Source organism: Loxodonta africana, chromosome 13 (genome assembly GCF_030014295.1).
Source record: "Loxodonta africana isolate mLoxAfr1 chromosome 13, mLoxAfr1.hap2, whole genome shotgun sequence".
NCBI classification, from domain to species: domain Eukaryota; kingdom Metazoa; phylum Chordata; class Mammalia; order Proboscidea; family Elephantidae; genus Loxodonta; species Loxodonta africana.
The window spans coordinates 39,069,225-39,085,729 of record NC_087354.1 but is presented as its reverse complement, the minus strand read 5'-3'; the positions used below and the strand labels follow the sequence as shown (position 1 = coordinate 39,085,729).

The following is a 16,505-nucleotide window of genomic DNA, read 5'->3' as shown; positions in this document are numbered from 1 at the left end:
CAGGCTTGAATAGCAAAAGCTTACACTTCCCATTAGGGAGAAAAACAGAGGTGCTTGACTTCCCTTACAAAATTCAAATTGAGCCTAAAGAACCTTATAAAGGAAATCTCTTTGGTCTATGACCTGCTCTAATCCTACATCAAGAATTGATGAACTCCTGGGCAATTCTAACGGCTTCCAGAAATTGAACAAAAATGAATAGTAGTAACAGAAAGCTAACTTTTTGTGTTGCATGCAAAAAAAGAGGTGAGTAAGTACATTAACAAAGGCCTGAGCTATGAGATTTGACGAAGTCCCTTGCATACAGGAAGAGCAGTCTGAGGTCAAAATTACCCTAGTCTAGAGTCCCAGCCAGATTGCTGGGAACTGAATTACAACTTGGTCTTTAACTGTAAATTGCTCTTTGTCGTAGGATCCTATATTGCATTTAGACCTGCAGTCTGCTTTCTTATTCTCTTAAGTCATTCTTTGGTCCCTGGCTGCCTGGGATATAGTGGCATATAGCAATATTTCAGAACAGGCATAATTTCTGGATACTATATAGAGACTTATTTGAATAGTTTAAATGAGAGGTGTTGATAAAAGTTATAATACTTGTTTAGCCCAGTAAAAATGAATGCTTCGTTTGTCCATTAGATACAACTGAAAAAAAAAAAAAAAAATCCAAGCATTTTTTCCTGAGAGATATTTTGGTAAAATAGAAATAGCACTGGCTTTGGATTCAGACAAACTTGGGATCCAGTTTAACTCTGGCATTGACTTAGCTGCGACAATGTGGGGAAGTGCCTTAATTTCATTGCAGCTGTTTTCTCATTTGGAAAAATGAGAGTGATCATATTCATCTCACACTGCTACCGTGGAAATCAGTTGAAATAATGTATATGAGAGCTCTTTCTATACTGTAAAGTGTTATATAAATGTGAGAGTTTTAATAATAGTGGTAGTCTTGCCCAGCTTAAGAGAGTGTTAACTTGACATGAGGTATTTTTAAGTACAAACTCTTTGATACCGAAGTTAGTGTGGGTTCCCGTACTGACAAAGCAGAGATTAATTAAGGAAGGTACAAATATCCTTTAAGTCAGGGTCTCTTTCTATGTAGTTAGAGCGTGCAGAGAGGTTTGTCTAACTCTGGAGAGTTGATATTTTTCATCAAAATAGTCTTTATTTATAGTGTGTGGTCTGGCATGCCGTCCTCACTCCGTGTATATTAATTGACAGGAAAGAAGGAAGGATAATAAATATTTGAGATAGGAAAGGAAATGGCATTTGATTCTTAGCGACACTGCTTTGATAACTGTTAATATTAATATTGTTCATCTTAAATGTTTTTTGTTAGTTTTCTGGTAGCCTTCAACACGCGTGACACTAAGCTAGCTGCTGGTAAGCTAGATGCCTGTTTCTCAAAAAGCTACTTTTGTCCATGTAGCAAAGGACATGTTGTTATTGTGCTCATCTGTTCCTTTCTTTTAGGGAACACAAGAGGTTTCCACAGCTTCTAAAAAGACCTAAGCAAGAATTGTTGCTGTGTGACATTGAATCAATTCCAACTCATGGCAACCCTATAGGACAGAGTAGAACTGCCCCATAGGGTCTCCAAGGCTATAATCTTTACTGAACATAGATTGCCATTCTTTCTCCCACAGTTCAGCTGGTGGGTTCGAACTGCCAACCTTTCGATTAGCAACCAAGCACATAACCACTGTGCCACCAGCACTCCTTCTAAGCAAGAATTAGCACACCCTTTTTGGAAAGGCCCTGGAATCTGAGAGTCCAGAATGGTGCCCTTTTGATGAGCACTAGCTGACCACAGTGCCAAGCTTGTTTCTTCCTCTCACCTTAGGCCACAAAATGTGTGTTTTCTACCAGGCATTGTTTACTGGGGGAGGCCAGCCCTGTGGGCATCTGGCATTCACTCTAAGATTCTCCTGTCATGAGCACAGCCTCAAGATGATGACTGTATTTCCTAAACCAGCCTCACTTCTCAAGGCTAGAGGATTAAAGCTGTGAGAGCATTATGCTGCTTACTCAGCGACAGGCAAGAGAAATTCCATAACTGTTTTAAGTTTAGATATAGAATCAGAGCACACTGATTTCCATCCAACCGCTGTCCTGCATAGACCCTTGCTGTGGCCTCAGCCCTTCCAGAATCCCTGGGCATACCGTGTTACTTCCTTTGCTCTCATCAGGCCCAGATTCTCTCCTTCTATCCTTGATGAGCTCTCACCTCTCGACTCCATGAACCTCTTCCGTCTTAACTCATGCTGACCTCTGCCTTCTGTGGCATTTCTTGGCTCTTCCATACAGAGGCTGGTTTTGAATATCCTGCATTAGTTAATTTTTCACAGTGATAAGCAACAGAAGATTTGAGAAGCTTAAACTGTTGTGTAGTAACAGATACCATCCTCTTGAGAACAGGAACTAGACAAGGATGCTCTTTATCACCACTCTTATTTAACATTGTACTGGCAGTCCTAGCTAGAGCAATAAAGCAAGAAAAAGAAATAAAAGACAGTCAGCTTGGTAAGGGAGAAGAAAACTATCCCTATTCGCAGATATCATCCTGTAAACATAGAAAATCCCAAAGATTCCACAAGAAAGCTACTGAAACACAGTAGAAAAATTCATCAAGGTAGCAGGATACAAGGTCAACACACAAAAATCTGTTGGATTCCCTATAGAATAGGAAAAAATTTTTTGGCTACGTCATATCCGACAAGAGTCTAATCTCTAAAATCTATACAATACTTCAGCAACTCAACAACAAAAAGACAAATAATCCAATTAAAAAATGGGTAAAGGTTATGAACAGACACTTCACCAAAGACATTCAGACACACAATGGAATACTTTGCAACAATAAAGAATAATGACGAATCGGCAGAACAGCTCACTGCATGGATGAGTTTGAAGGACGTTATGCTGAGTGAAATAAGTCAATCACAAAAGGACAAATCTTGTACGAGACCATTATTATAAAAAAACAAGAAAAGGTTTACACACAGAAAAAAAAAGTTCTTTTTTGATAGTTACCAGGGACAGGAGTGGGAGGAAGGAAAATTGCTAACTAGATAGATATGTGTTAATATTAGTGAAGGGAAAGGCAATACACAATATGGAGGAGGTAAGCACAACATGACCAAGGCAAAGGAAGACACTGAGAGGAATACAGAAATAAAGAGCAACTTATGGTAATTACTGTAACATAGACAATCTGCAACAGTAGTATTCACAAACAGTAATTCCTAACGGATAGGTATATGCTAAAGAGGTGTGGGAGAGTGTAAGGAAGCACACCCATCTGCAGATATAGGTTTGGTTGTGGATTTTTCTACATACATAATTGTAGGTGCTGTATGTCTATTAATACAGACAATAGAGCACACAAGGGGCACAGTCATGAAAAGTTCTTAGACGTAACCAAACACCTCGCAGGCTGAAGTTCCTAGGCTTGAAGACGAAGCACCATAGAGGCTGGGGTCTGCAGATCACGGAAACAATTAAGACAAAATCTGGCCCACCTGACATGATGACAATCTCGCCATCCTTGCTTCTAATGTGCATTCTGGTTGTACTTCTTCCAAGCAGATTTGTTCATTCTTTTGGCAGTCCATAGTATATTCAGTATTCTTCGCCAGCACCACAATTCGGAGGCAGCAATTCTTCTTCAGTCTTCCTTATTCATTATCCAGCTTTCACATGCATATGATGTGATTGAAAATACCATGGCTTGGGTCGGGTGCACCTTAGTCTTCAAGGTGACATCTTTGCTCTTCAACACTTTAAAGAGGTCCTTTGCAGCAGATTTGCCCAATGCAATGCATCTTTTGATTTCTTGGCTGCTGCTTCCACAGGTGTGATTGTGGATCCAAGTAAAATGAAATCCTTGACAACTTCAATCTTTTCTCCATTTAACATGATGTTAATTATGGGTCCAGTTGTGAGAATTTTTGTTTTCTTTATGTTGAGGTACAATCCATACTGAACGCTGTGGTCTTTGATCTTCATCAGTAAGTGCTTCAAGTCCTCTTCACTTTTCAGCAAGCAAGGTTGTGTCATCTGCATAACACAGGCTATTAGTCAGTCTTCTTCCAATCCTGATGCCCCGCTCTTCTTCGTATAGTCCAGCTTCTTGGACTATTTGCTCAGCATACAGATTGAATACGTATGGTGAAAGGACACAACCCTCATGCATACCTTCCCTGACTTTAAACCACTCAGTATCCCCTTGTTCTGTCTGAACAACTGCCTCTTGATCTAGGTACAGGTTCCTCATGAGCACACTTAAGTGTTTCGGAATTCCCATTCTTCTCAATGTTATCCATAATTTGTTATGATCCACAAAGTTGAATGCCTTTCCATAGTCGATAAAACACAAATAAACATCCTTCTGGTATTCTCTGCTTTCAGCCGTGATCCACCTGACATCAACAATGATGTCCCTGGTTTCACGCAACATAGTTCATAAAGACAATGTTCTGCATCCTACTTTGGTGAGTAGTGTCTGAAGTCTTAAAAAGCTTGCAAGCAACCATCTAAGATACATCTACTGGTCCCATCCCGTCTGGACCAAAGGTGAATGAAGAAAGGCAAAGACGCAAAGAAAATAATTAGTCGAAAGGACTAATGGACCACATGAATCACAGCCTGTACAACTCCCAAGACCAGAAAAACTAAATGATGCCTATCTACCACTACCGACTGCTCTGCCTGGAATCACAAGAGAGGGCCCTGGAGAGTGTGGGAGAAAAATGTAGAACAAAAAATCAGATTCACAAAAAAGGCCAGACTTACTGGTCTGACAGACACTGGAGGAACCCCCGAGGCTATGGCCCTAAGACACCCTTCTGACAGAACTGAAGCCGTTCTGGAAGACCACCTTTCACCAAACAATAGACAGGCCCGTAAAATAAACAGTAACACCTGAGAAGAACGTGCTCCTTAGAACCATCAGTTGTATAAGATAAAAAAGACAAAAGATGAGAAGGCAGGAAGGAATAGAAACAGGGAACCCAGGGTAGAAATGGGGAGAGTGCTAACACATTGTGGGACATGTAACCAGTGTATGAAACACTTTATGTACAAACTATGAAGTAGGAAACTGATTTGCTCTGTAAACTTTTGCCTAAAGCATAATAAAAACAAACAAACAAAATTACCCTGCGGATCATCTGGAATCCTGTGGTTATACGCCTGATGTGTCACCGCCCTTGCCTCTCTGGGCTCCCTGTGAGTGGATTAACCGTCTTCCTGCTCCTTCTGTCTTACCACCCTGCCAGCCTGCCTTGTCACTCTAGTAGTACCTCAGCGTGCCCTAAAATTACTGCTAGGTAACTTCCTGAGAGTGAATTTTTCTTTCCGTAGCTTTAAAAAACAAAACAAAACGTGAAATTGAGAATTGAGTCAGAATGTAGTATTCCAAAGTCAACCTTCTTAACAAACGTGTCCAATAAAATTGACTTCATTGCCAAGAAAGATCACCCCGAAGCAAGACAATTTATTTCATTACATGTTGTATCTATTTTTGGGAAGACTCGTGTCATTCTGCCTCCAAACTTTAATCGCAGAATGCAAGTACAAAAGAATGAGTGACATATTCTAGCTTTTTCTTTAATTTAGGCTTTTAAAACTTGTTTAACATAGTTTTTAATGTGTGAAAATAAACCGTGGCTTGTCATTTTCTCTGGGCATGGAGAACTCCCCATGTTATGTAAATAAGATGCATCTGTTGTGACTAGAGGCTGTGACGAAAACTTTGTGTTGTGTTTTTATAGCATGTTTACATAGTAGTGATGATAATAAAATGAGAGTTGGCACTCACTGGGACTCCATATCCTCGAGTCGTTTTCAGACAGCAGTAGGTGTCATAATTCACAGAGAAGCTGGCAGACCATACAGGCCATCAAAAATGGTCTCTGGGCAAAGTCATCCCCAGATTGCCTTTTACTCACTTGTGTTCCTAATTCTTGACAGACACTCAAGGACAACAAAGGGACCAATGGTTAACTTTCCAAGCTACCTTATATTGTTCTCTTGGAACTAATCAGGCATGTTTTCTTCTCTCTCAGCCTTGCTTCCCTTCCTTCATTGTCCTTCTAAACATAATTTTTTATACAGAAGTAGTATCATAAACACAGAGCAAAGCGGAGAGCATGATATAGTTGAAAATGTATAGGCTCTGGAGTCAGACAGATGTGGGCTTAAATCCCCAGTTTTCATTTATTACCTATATAACCTTGGGCCAAGTTACTTGTTATATCAGTGCCTCAATTAAATGACTACCTTGCAGGGATGCTGTGAGAATTAAAAAGACATGTTTATGTTCCCTGAACAAAGAAAGCACTTAGTTAATATCAGTGGTTTTTGTTGGTGGTGGTATTATTTTGCTGCTACATTAATACTGCTTAAAAAACCTGTTACCAGGGCATCCGGATTGGCAAGGAGGAAGTAAAATTATCTTTATTTGCAGATGACATGATCTTATACACAGAAAACCCTAAGGAATCCTCCAGAAAACTACTGAAACTAATAGAAGAGTTTGGCAGAGTCTCAGGTTATAAGATAAACATACAAAAATCACTTGGATTCCTCTACATCAACAAAAAGAACATGGAAGAGGAAATCACCAAATCAATACCATTCACAGTAGCCCCCAAGAAGATAAAATACTTAGGAATAAATCTTAACAAAGATGTAAAAGACCTACACAAAGAAAACTACAAAGTACTACTGCAAGAAACTAAAAAGGACCTACTTAAGTGGAAAAACATACCTTGCTCGTGGATAGGGAGACTTAACATAGTAAAAATGTCTGTTCTACCAAAAGCCATCTATACATACAATGCACTTCCGATCCAAATTCCAATGTCATTTTTTAATGTGATGGAGAAACAAATCACCAACTTCATATGGAAGGGAAAGAAGCCTCGGATAAGTAAAGCCATTACTGAAAAAGAAGAAAGTGGGAGGCCTCACTCTTCCTGATTTTAGAACATATTATACAGCCACAGTAGTCAAAACAGCCTGGTACTGGTACAACAGGCACATAGACCAATGGAACAGAATTGAGAACCCAGATATAAATCCATCCACATATGAGCAGCTGATATTTGACAAAGGCCCAGTGTCAGTTAATTGGGGAAAAGATAGTCTTTTTAACAAATGGTGCTGGCATAACTGGATGTCCATTTGCAAAAAAATGAAACAGGACCCATACCTCACACCATGCACAAAAAACTAACTCCAAGTGGATCAAAGACCTAAACATAAAGACTAAAACGATAAAGATCATGGAAGAAAAAATAGGGACAACCTTAGGAGCCCTAATACAAGGCACAAACAGAATACAAAATATTACCAAAAATGACAAAGAGAAACCAGATAACTGGGAGCTCCTAAAAATCAAACACCTATGCTCATCTAAAGACTTCACCAAAAGAGTAAAAAGACCACCTACAGATTGGGAAAGAATTTTCAGCTATGACATCTCCGACCAGCGCCTGATCTCTAAAATCTATATGATTCTGTTAAAACTCAACCACAAAAAGACAAACAACCCAATCAAGAAGTGGGTAAAGGATATGAACATGCACTTCACTAAAGAAGATATTCAGGCAGCTAACAGATACATGAGAAAATGCTCTCGATCATTAGCCATTAGAGAAATGCAAATTAAAACTACGATGAGATTCCATCTCACTCCAACAAGGCTGGCATTAATCCAAAAAACACAAAATAATAAATGTTGGAGAGGCTGTGGAGAGACTGGAACTCATACACTGCTGGTGGGAATGTCAAATGGTACAACCACTTTGGAAATCTATCTGGCGTTTTCTTAAAAAGTTAGAAATAGAACTACCATACAACCCAGAAATCCCACTACTTGGAATATACCCTAGAGAAATAAGAGCCTTCACACAAACAGATATATGCACACCCATCTTTATTGCAGCTCTGTTTACAATAGCAAAAAACTGGAAGCAACCAAGGTGTCCACTAACGGATGGATGGTTAAATAAATTATGGTATATTCACACAATGGAATACTACTACGCATCGATAAAGAACAGTGATGAATCTGTGAAACATTTCATAACATGGAGGAACCTGGAAGGCATTATGCTGAGTGAAATTAGTCAGAGGCAAAAGGATAAATATTGTATAAGACCACTATTATAAGATCTTAAGAAATAGTATAAACTGGGAAGAACACATACTTTTGTGGTTACGAGGAGGGCAGGGAGGGTGGGAGAGGGTTATTTACTGATTAGTTAGTAGATAAGAACTGCTTTAGGTGAAGGGAAGGACAATACTCAATACATGGAAGGTCAGCTCAACTGGACTGGACCAAAAGCAAAGAAGTTTCCGGGATAAACTGAATGCTTCAAAGGTCAACGGAGCAAGGGCAGGGGTTTGGGCACTATGGCTCAAGGGGACTTCTAAGTCAATTGGCAAAATAATACTATTATGAAAACATTCTGCATCCCACTTTGAAATGTGGCGTCTGGAGTCTTAAATGCTAACAAGTGGCCATCTAAGATGCATCAATTGGTCTCAACCCACCTGGATCCAAGGAGAATGAAGAACACCAAGGTCACACGATAACTATGAGCCCAAGAGACAGAAAGGGCCACATGAACCAGAGACTTACATCGTCCTGAGACCAGAAGAACTAGATGGTGCCCGGCCACAACCAACGACTGCCCTGACAGGGAACACAACAGAGAACCTCTGAGGGAGCAGGAGATCAGTGGGATGCAGACCCCAAATTCTCACAAAAAGACCAGACTTAATGGTCTGACTGAGACTAGAGGAATCCCGGCGGTCATGGTCCCCAAACCTTCTGTTGGCCCAGGACAGGAACCATTCCCGAAGATAACTCATCAGACATGGAAGGGACTGGACAATGGGTTGGAGAGAGATGCTGATGAAGAATGAGCTACTTGTATCAGGTGGACACTTGAGACTGTGTTGGCATCTCCTGTCTGGAGGGGAGATAGGAGGGTAGAGAGGGTTAGAAACTGACAAAATTGTCACGAAAGGAGAGACTGGAAGGGCTGACTCATTAGGAGGAGAGTAAGTGGGAGTATGGAGTAAGGTGTATATAAGCTTATATGTGACAGACTGACTTGATTTGTAAATGTTCACTTAAAGCTCAACAAAAATTATTAAAAAAAAAAAAAAAACCTGTTACCATCAAGTCGATTCCAACACATAGCAACCCTATAGGAGAGAGTAAAACTGCCCCATGGGGTTTCCTAGGCTGTAATCTTTACAGAAGCAGACTGCCGCATCTTTCTCCCTGGAGCAGCTGGTGGGTTCGAACCACCAACCTTTTGGTTAGCAGCTGAGTGCTTAACCGCTGTGCCACCAGGGCTCCTTTATATTGCTTAATTACTGAGGTTTGTTTTTGTTTTTTAATTTTACTGAGTTAAAAGGGTATTTGGGGACCGTACTCACAGGGTTTCTCCAGTCTCTATCAGATCGGTAAGTCTGGCCTTTTTTTGTGAGTTAAGATTTTGTTCTACATTTTTCTCCAGCTATGTCTGGGACCCTGTATTGTGATCCCTGTCAGAGAGCAGTCAGTGGTGGTAGGAAGGCACCATCTAGTTGTGCTGGTGGAGGTTGTGGTACTTGTGGTCCATTAGTCCTTTGGACTAATATTCCTTTTGTGTCTTTGGTTTTCTTCATTCTCCCTCACCCCCGACAGGAATATCTTAGATGGACACTCACAAGCTTTTAAGACCCCAGACGCTACTCACCAAAGTAGAATGTAGAACATTTCTTTATAAACTGTGTATGTCAGCCGGGTTAGAATTTCCACGAGACCATGGTCCCCACAGCCATCAGCCCAGTATTTTGGTCCCTCAGGGAGTCTGGATTTGTCTATGGAGCTTTCATGCCCTTGCCTTGGACAAATTGTGCTGGCCTCCCCAGTAATGTGTACTGTTCATACCCTTTACCAAAGTTAGCACTTATCTATTATCTATTTAGTGTTTTTCTGTTCCCCACTCCTTCCTTCCCTCTAATTATGGAGTTTTAGATCCCTAACTCTTTGTCACTTGGGCTTCTAAGAAGCTACAATCTACTAATTTTACTTGCACATTTGTTTTTTCACCCTGAATCCAAACTTCCACCTGGTAAATTTTAGCCCAGCATGTCAAGTTCCTTTTTAAATCCTGATTTAAGCCTCTAGTTTAGTTTTGTTTTTTCTAACTTTGTGCCAGCCCTGAAGTTGATCTGTATAACGTAAGTATCTATCTAAATCAACGAAAAAGCATCAAGCAGATCAGAGAACAGTTCAGTTTAGCACTTCATTGTACGCTGTCTTGCCAAGTTCTCCATTTGTAGTAGTGTCATCTGTCCAACTAGATTGTAATTCCTTGGATTCAAAGACCATAGCAAATACATTATTTGTAAACTGTATGGCATCTTAGTAAATATTGTTTGAATACATGAATGAATTCTTTCTCTAAGGGATTAAAGTAAAATCATACTGCATCAAAGATATGACTCTGTGGACTTAATAACATGATCATATCTCAGCCAAATAGGGTCCTCCTGATTTTAACCACTCTGTTAGCTGGATTTTAGGTGATTTTTTTTTTAAAAAAATCTTTCTTTACAATGATACTGGTGAGGAAGGAGCTTCTTGGCTCATGTAGACACTTGAGACTATGTAGGCAACTCCTGTCTGATGGCGAGATGAGAAGGAAGAGGGGGACAGGAGTTGGTTGAATGGACATGGGGAATACAGGGTGGAGAGGAGGAATGTGCTGTCTTATTAAGAGGAGAGCAGCTAGGAGTACATAGCAAGGTGTGTATAACTTTTTGTATGAGAGAATGACTTGATTTGTAAACTTTCACCTAAAGTACAACAAAAAAAAATTGTCTTTAAATTTTGGTGAATTCGTGAGTATATCGTTTATCAGTAACTGCTACTTACTCGAGAGACCAAAGGCAGCGGTAGAGCTATATTCTTGGTCTTTGCCCATATCAGAGTTTTAGAATCAGAACACACTGGTAGGTATAAGTCTGTTACCATTTTAATCTGTGGTGAAAAATAGATCTTCCCACTACTATGTCACTTATGAAATATACCTGTTTATATCAAACAAATTATTAGAATTTTTTACTTCTTTATAGGGCATGCATTTATCTGTCTGTAGTAAATCAGCACTACTCAGGTAAAACAATAGCCATTGGCTGTAATAAAAAATGAATTTAGGGTGGTGTGAGGTGGAGTTTTGCTTGTAGAAAGGTCATTTACGACAAGATATCGTAAGTTTATTCTCCAGAGTAAAGTAAAATTTGTGACTTTATATAGGTTATTCACATGGCAGAATTGCATTTACTTGTCCTTTGAGTTGATGAGGAGACAGAAGCTAACGTTTATTGTTTGTGTCCTCAGTGCTAGGTACTGTGTTGGATTCTCTGCCTATATTACCTCATTTACTCTTCACAGTCACTGGCAACCATGTATGTGGCACACTGCCAAAATGAGGGTTGAAAATCCTAGGGAAATCATTTTTGGGACATGACTGCAACCTTGAGAGCCATGACATTCATTTTGAGAGAGTGTTTCTTCTTTCCAAGTATCAGAGAGGATGTTACTTGGAAATTGCTCTTCCATGTCTATTGAGGTTTTGTTCCCTACTTTTGGCAACAGGGTTTTTTTTTTTTTGGCTCTGGGACACTCACAGGATAGAGGATGATACAGTTAATCTGCTAGTGGAAAAGATTTTCTGTTGTGTTCCAGAGCAGGTAAATAATCTAGGGCTTCTACTCCTGATGCCCAGACAGCTATCTTCTAGGGTTTCCATTCTTAGGAACAGTTGTATGCATGCATGGCCGTGGAAATGTGATTGCCAGATCTAGGAACCATTCAAAGGAAACCCTGCCCTTGGGGAACCTACACTCATGCAGAGTGAAATAAGCGTGAAAGCCACTGTGGTGGCATACGCAAGACTTTTCATGAAGGAATCAATGTTTTGCTACATAACAATGTGTGCAAACTTAGTTTCCTGAGCCTCCTGCTGCCTGACCTCGTCTGCTCTATAGTTTGCTTCTGATTCTGGTTTCTTCACTCCCTTGACTGTTCACTTTGGGGCTCATCTACTCCTAAGTCTTTGCCTTTCTCTTCAATGTGCAACATACTCCAGACTCTGCCAGTGTTGACCTTGAGCTTCTTTCCTTAACCAAAACACCAAAACCAAACCCATTGCCATCAAGTCAATTCCAACTCATAGTGACCCTATAAACCCACTGCTGTTGAGTCGATTCTGACTCTTAGCAACCTGATAGGACAGAGTAGAACTGCCCCATAGAGTTTCGAAGGAGCACCTGGCGGATTCAAACTGCCAACCTTTTGGTTAGCAGCCGCAGCACTTACCCACTACACCACCGGGGTTTCCAGTGACCCTATAGGACAGAATAAAACTGCCCCATAGGGTTTTTCCAAGGAGCGACTGGTGAATTCAAACTGCCAACTTTTTGGTTAGCAGCCAGACGCTTAACTGCTGCACCACCAAGGCTCCCTTCTTTCTCTGTTACCCTATAAAAGCTTGGCTTGGCATTTTCACCTCAGCTCCCTTCCTATTTGTTCTGTATTTTTTTTTTTAAGAATGTTGTAAGTACTACTTGTTCTAGTCATTGCACTCGTGCCTCTTCTGAGCCGCTGTATTTTATGCCGTGTGATGCTTCCCTCAGTAGTCACAGCTGATTAAAGCAAGAGTGGACGTTTGATTTCAGAGCCGCCAATTGGTAGACTGACCACCAATACAGCACTTAGAGCCCAGCCCAAGAAGTTAAGCGAGGCCATTCAAGTTTTTCTCTCAAGAATTTGCAAAACTCTTTGAAGTCATTTTTTCTTAGACATTTGAATTTGGAAAACCATGTAATTTCTGGTGTGGCCATGACAGGGCTACTTGTGCTCAAGTGTAGCAGGACTTGAAGGCTGTTTGGAAAAAAAGAGGAGACCAGTGCTGCGTCATGAGAGAAAGGGGCTGGAAGTGAGAGAGGGACCCGTCCACAGAGCTGGTATTGTTTCTGTTCCTCCTGAGACCTGGCTGTTCATTTTCTCCTGGATTCATATGAAAGTTCCCAATAGCCTTATAATAAACAGTTCTTTCTACTTGAAATATTTTGACTGAATTTCTGTCCCTTTAAAACAAAAGAGTCTGATATTTTTAAATACAGCAGTTAAAGATCTGTTTAACTCTAGATTGAATTGAAACAATTTGACTGTGCTCTAGAGCCTTCTTTGTAACCTCCTAGTTGTTTTTCTAAATTCTTTTCTATCCAGGAGGAATGAATGAATGTCCACATTTTAAGGCAGGAGTGAAGAAAGAAAGCATGCTCCACAAGTTCTCTAGGGTATAGTTCTTTATTAACATTAAATGCAGTTCCTACAAGCTGGGACTAGCTGAACTTTCCTTTTTTCTACTCACCCCATTTTGGGGAGTCTGTGTAGAAAGAGTCTGTGTACTTTAAACTTGCTGTCCCTGGATACTAAAGTAAAAGAACTTAAAAGTAACATACTATAGAGTGAAGTGCTTATTTTCATAATCAGAGATAGGAAAATGCATTATGTATAGTTATGTATAGTTCTCTAGGAGCCTTGGTGGCGTGGTGGTTAAGAGCTTGGCTGCTAACCAAAAAGTTGGCAGTTCAGATCCACCAGCCACTCCTTGGAAACCCTATGGGGCAGTTCCACTCTGTCCTGTAGGGTCGCTGTGAGTTGGACTTGACTCGATGGCAATGGGTTATAGTACATAAATTCTTAAAGAACAAATAAGTGTACTACTCATATTCTTTGTAGCTTTGCTTGTATAGCCGCCCTCAAGTGTCACTCTATTGGGAGCCTTGTAGTCCCGGATAGTTACGTCATAATTAACTTTATAATTAGGGCTTAGTTTGAAACCCAGACAGCAGTGGGGTTTTTGAGTGTTTTTTTTTTTTTTTTTCTGTCTACAAACAACTGAAAAGTATATTTCCTTAGATCTTGAGGCCTCAGACTTGAAACCATAGTTTAGCTTTTTAAAAGAAAATAAGCTTGTTCATGGGCAACTTAATCACTTCATCAATTATTTTTCTGAAAGTTGAGGTCTGTTGTGTATTTCAAAGGTGAGTTTAAGATGTTTAGAAGGTGAGAAGATTAACTGCTTTGTCAACAGGGCTTCTCCTCCCCCCCCCGCCCCCTGCCCCCTGAAATCCTGGCAGCATGCTGCAGCTCAGACCTTTAATCCTGCAGCTACAAGATGAAGCTTTGTTGTATTTTTAAAAATTGAATAATGTGCTTTTTTTTTTTTTCTATCCAGATAATTAGATTTAATGGCACAGTTAGAACTGCTAGGAGAAAGCGTTTGTAAAAGACAAATTATCCTTTGTTAGTTAGGTCATGTTTAGTGCTTCACAGAAGGAAGAAAAGCATTGGTCTGTACCATATCAGGGCAGGCTTTTTTAGAATTAACAGTTTTGTTCCTCCTTTTTTTTTTTTTTTTTTAGTGAAACCAAACAGTATCTCCATAATATTAAATGTCTATCCCTAAGCATTTTTTTTTTTTTTTTTTTTAAGCATGGCATTCTCAAGTACCAGATGCAGGTTTCAGAGCATCGCATCATCGCTTATCCCTCTCTTCCTCACCTAATAAGAAATGCTAAACTTTATTCAAGATGGGGTTGTTGTTTTACTGGTGGTGCCAATACTACTACTAAAGAGAGAACTTAATACAGGAAAAAGTGGCGCTAGAAGATCATGGGTTCTTGTTTTCTGATACAGTTAGCAGTGTTGAGACCTTACTCTTACCCCAGTCTACGTTAAGGCATTTGCTTTCCATTTAGAAATCTCTCAAGTAATATTTTGTTGACCAAACATTTTTGGCTACTTTAGAAAATCTTTAAGTTGGAGTATCATTGTTAAATCACTCCTGGGATGTTACAGCTTATCTGGGGCTTGCTTGCCATTTCCTTTGCCCTCATGCCTTCTCCAGAGAATCGTTCTCATCGTGCCTAGCTATTGATTCAGAGATCAGCTTATTGCCTTATTGAAAATAAAAATTATTTTACAAACAGAATAGTTTCCTGCATTGCCATTTGAGTTCATGTAAATATAAATGTCACTTTTTCAAATTGTGGTATTCCAGCAAAGAGAGTTACAAAGCTAATTTCTCCTAGGTGAATCCAATTTTCTTATTAGTTTCCTTTCTAAAAATCAGTAGAGTATTTCTATGGGGAAAGTGTCAATAGATGTAGAGCTGGTGGCCAAGTCCTTTGGTGTGCTAGACATTATAATGCAAGAGAGTCTTATTGAAAACACTCCATAGCACTTTCAGAATTATGGAGCACCTTCCTGATTTGGGAACCTCTATTCTTTTGTTGCCTTGGGACTTTGATTCTTCAGAAACACCTACTTAGGATGGGGATTATAATATCACATTTTACACATACATATCAAAGTCTAACATTTAATGTATTCACTTCCCTCCTTGGTTAGTTATAAAGTTCAAGCCAGAAACACCTGTATTTAGAATTAGAGAAAAGGGAATATAATGCACTAATGGATTGGACTAAGCATTAGAGTTCAAATACCAGCTTTGCCAGTATTTGATATGAGACACATATCTTAAGACCTTATTGGACCATAGTTTTATTCATGTGGAAAATGGGGAAAGATTTCTATCATAGAGTTGTTGTGAGGGTGAAAGGAAAATGTGGATGAAGGAGCTTTGTGAAAGGTCATGTTCTAGCATAATCTAGGAACCCCGTATTTCTCAGTGCGGAACAAAGGGCACTTGGGGCAGAATGTGAGATTGTCCCCACCCATTGCAAGATGTATAGCATCCCTTGACCCACCCACTGAATACCAGCAGAGGCCACCAGTCATTTTTTTACAACCAAATTTGTATGCCATTACACATTTCCACATGCCACCTAGGGGCCTGTATGACCCTTGTTGTGAACTGTGTGCTGGGCAGTAGAGTTGTGGAGATAAATAAAACATCCTCCATACCCTCAGGAGGGCTTATTCTTTAGGAGGTGTGCTAAACAGGGAAAGTAGTAATCATTACAGTGTACTCAGCTGAAGAAGTATGTACCAGTACAGAAGTAGCACAAAGGATAAAGTAACTGTCAGAAAAGGACACAGATTCTTTCCTAGAGGATGTAACATCTAAACTGGGTTTTAAAGAATAAGTTCAGAGTTTGCCTGACTAACAAAGGGGGGCGACCCTCCTCCTAGACAGACGTGTGAGAACATGGAGGCCTGAAACGATAGGATGTGCTTGGAGAACGAAGCATTTTGGCGCCACTAGAACATAAAATGTAAGAAGAAGAAAAAATATTAGAACACTGTCAGAACAATACCAGAAATATTTAGATATGAGTGAATTGGACAAGATGATTAACTCAGGTGAAAGATTGTTCTTTATTTCGTATTTTGAGGGGAAAGTTCATATCCATCTCATTTATTCATCTTTCTATTATTGTTGACACTATCATGACTTAAGCCA

The 16,505-nt window shown here is 39.9% G+C and overlaps 1 protein-coding gene across 14 annotated transcripts in view; it reads left to right on the top strand.

Moving 5' to 3' along the window:
* SCAPER (S-phase cyclin A associated protein in the ER) overlaps nt 1–16,505 on the top strand; it is a 492,396-nt gene that overhangs the window by 316,327 nt on the left and 159,564 nt on the right. The gene's annotated exons all lie outside the window — the stretch shown is intronic.